At 37.3% G+C, this 3,753-nt stretch overlaps 1 pseudogene; it reads left to right on the top strand.

Moving 5' to 3' along the window:
* The first annotated feature begins 474 nt into the window (after window positions 1-474).
* LOC147273696 (monooxygenase 3-like) lies at window positions 475-2,787 on the top strand (annotated as a pseudogene).
* The last annotated feature ends 966 nt before the right edge of the window (window positions 2,788-3,753 follow it).

The following is a 3,753-nucleotide window of genomic DNA, read 5'->3' on the forward strand; positions in this document are numbered from 1 at the left end:
ACTAAGTGAGGATACTTTTGAGATTTCCAAAAATCAAAAAGTGTTATTTTTATTTTTTTAAATCTGTTAATATTGTTTTACCTGTATGCCCTTATTATATTAGATTGTTTGTTAGTAACTTTTATTTTTAAGCGGAAGTATTTTTGGGTATTTGATAGATATAGATTCAGAAGGTGGACTCGAGTTCTATGACTCTCACCCCTCTATGGATGGACCCGAGTTCTATGACTCTCACCCCTCTATGGCTCTCAACTGATATCCATGTATGGAATTTGGGTTGGCTCTCATGCGGGTTTGAAGAGAAAGATAGAGACAAAAGAGATGAGAGAAGAGAGAGCGTCAATATATTAGAGAGGGGAGATGTCATGTGATATCACATGGATAGGTAAGTTCTTCTCATTATTGATATATATATATATATATATATATATATAGTTTGCATAAACACATACCAGTGAGTCAAGTGACCAAACCATGAGAATGGTCTCTTTGTCCCTAGTGCTTCACAACCCACTTCATTCACCCAACCATTATATTCTAAATGGAGCTCGAAATTCAGTTACCAGAAGCAGAAGCTCAGTCCAGTGCCCGCAGCGAGGACATTGTCATAGTTGACGCTGGAATTGCATGCCTTGCCACCGCACTCTCTCTTCACGTGCAGGTTGCTTTGGATCATGAGATTAGTTCTCAAAAGTGCGCTTGAATTTTTCTCATCCATGGATGTTTCTAGCTGATCATTTTGTTTATCTGATGCTGAACTTTACTGATTTATGTTGCATACTTATGGAATGATAACGCAACCTTCATGTTACAAATATTAGAGGAGATAACTGCATGACTTGTTTTTCAAAAGTAAGTGTATGATGGAAAATGCTCAAGCGATCTAACATATGACGTGGCATTTGATGTGTACTTATTATCTCAATTATTATGATCAATTGTTAATTAACACATCAATTGTTACATCATATGGTCAATTAATATCATCAACACATGTAATCTAGGATATGCAATCTCAATAACATTACTCTTGTAATATAGACTAGTTTTCCATTTTCTAAAGCTATTGGCTTCCAGAGAGTATTACAAGTTACAACTATGGATCCATATTTTGTATTATATTGGATGATTAGGCTTGGAGTTGGGTCATTGGTGCTTGAGCAAGCAGATTCACTTCGGACGTCTGGTGGAACTTCACTCACCCTTTTCAAAAATATGTGGGGGGCTTTGGATGCACTGAGTTGGAAATGAACTCAGAACCCATTTTCTTGACATTCAAGGGTACGACACTACGACCATCTTATTAATTTCTTATGCCAAAAAAAACCACGTATAAATTTAAGAGAGTCTATTTGGACCCCCATAATTGCTGTTTTGACCTCCTATTTCAAAATTTCCAATTATACCTTTAATAACATTAAAAAAACTTTCAGAATTAGAGAAGACGAATAAAACTCAGCCCACCCCCACCGGCCTCTACTCAATAATCATGGAATCAACTGTGCTGTGCAGGATGGTGATAAAGTCACAAGATGGAAGGGAGATACGCTCCTTCAAGTTCAAAGATGCAGATGAAAGGTAATCAACTTAGTCTTCATCTTCCTTCCTACTCAATAATCGTGGACTCAACTTGTTACTGAATGCATGGCACAGCCAAGAGGTGCGTGCTGTGGAGAGGAGAATACTACTGGGGACTCCTGCCAATCAACTGCCACAGGGTGTGGTTCATTTCTCTTCAAAGCTTGCAGAGACTGAAAAAAGTGAGAATGGAGAAGCTCTGATGGAACTGGTGGATGGTACTCCACTCTCCGCAAAGGTTATTCTTAATCTACTTTCTGAATTTCCTTTCTATTTCTATGCAGTTAGCTCAATCTTGACACTATGCATTAAATTGTTGGCACACATTTTTTTCCACTAGAATTATGGTAACTTTGGCGTTCTAAGTTCGAACTTGTATGAGCATAGAACATCTGAACTTACCTAGTTCATGTGGTTTGCAAGTAAGTTTACATACTCTGTGTTTACCCTTAAGAAATATGAGTCAGGCGGTCTATTTTCTCCAAACTGTAACCACATGAATCATTGGGTTGACCAAAATTAGACACCAAGTGTGATGGTTAACTATTAAGTATTGAATAAAACTATTCGGACCGTCTTACCACATCTAAGGTAGAGCTAGTTTCACCTCGATTGAAGACATGGTTAATAAGATAATCAGTAAGTATGGTCCAAATAGTTATATTCTATGTAATCAGTATATACCAAGTATTTCTAGTTCTCCAAGTCCTGAGAGATATCAACAGATTGTAATTGGCTGTGATGGGATTCGGTCTCCTATAGCTAAGTGGATGGGGTTCCCTGAGACCAAGTATGTAGGGCATTGTGCTTTTCGTGGCATTGCATAATTTCCTGGTAAGCATCCATTTGCAGAATTTATTCCTATTTCTTCTACAAAAGTCTACTGGTTTTTCTGCATCAATACCCAGCTCTAGGTAAATTACTAAAATCTAAGACTTGTTATGCATGAGTTTAATTTAACACACCAACAACTTAAATTTGAAAGATTTGATTGTGCAGGAATCATTCATAGCACAATCTTCTTAGTTCCCATAATTGGTCTAACAATTGGGACATCTTTTTGCAGGTCCAAGAATCACTGATCCGATTGTGTTCAAGAACCAAGTCATAGAACTCGTCAGAAACTGGCCTCCAGAACTGTTGAACATCATCGATCATACCCTGGACAATGCGATCATTAGAACACCCCTCATAGACCGATGGCTGTGAGAGAGCGTTCGAGCAATCAGGGTGCAGACCGTGCAGCGTTACACTCTCTCACATCCTGCATTGATCCTGCATCTACATTCTGCATTACAGAATGACTCAACAATTCACAGTCTTTCACAACATAGAAGAATCACTCTGGATAGTTAACCTAACTAGCCTCTTTAGTACACATAGAATAACATAATTCAAGTCAGTAGGCAATGAAACAAACAAAATTTGATTGCATACCAAGATGATTCTTGTAGACTTGCATGGAATCATCCCCTCAAGCAGACGTATTTATGCAACACAATCTCAGATTCTCAGTTAATATCACAAGGCTAGGCACCGATACAGATCTGTAATTATCAAATGAATAATAATCTGATAACTTCTTTCTGATTTAATTTTTAATCATTTCAACAAACCTTCTGTGAATATGTTCAAGGTTTCTAATAAAATTGATTTTGGTCTGTATTACCTCACATTCATATAAATTGCTGACAAGAGCTCCTTCTCGAGTAAGAGGGATCCTGCTGGTCCAATAATCTTGTGCATTAAGTGATGCATAAATTGTTTTTTCAGATCAAATTCCTCCAATCTATGTTTAATGGCAAGCTGCTCCTTCATCACTATCAATGTCACCATCAATCTTCCTAATCTTCCCAATCTTCCCAACCTTCATTCTGACAACAAGTGAATCACTTAAATATCTTAGCAACAAAGTTCACTCACAATACAAGCAGCCATGCAAAGAACAGAAAAAATAAAAAATAAATAAATAAATAAACAAGGACAACAAAAATTCCAAACACTGTTTTTCAATTGAATCATTCATAACTAGAAGCATCCACATCTTGCCCGTCACAGTCTAACTGATAGATGGTAGTGGACGCAAAATTTTATCCAAAAGGATACCACAAGCCCTGAATTAACATTTCAAAGACATGACTAGCACTAGAAGCCTACACAAGAAAACACTGTCCT

The sequence above is a fragment of the Dryas octopetala genome, chromosome 9 (assembly GCF_963921425.1).
Source record: "Dryas octopetala chromosome 9, drDryOcto1.1, whole genome shotgun sequence".
Classification (NCBI taxonomy): Eukaryota; Viridiplantae; Streptophyta; class Magnoliopsida; order Rosales; family Rosaceae; genus Dryas; species Dryas octopetala.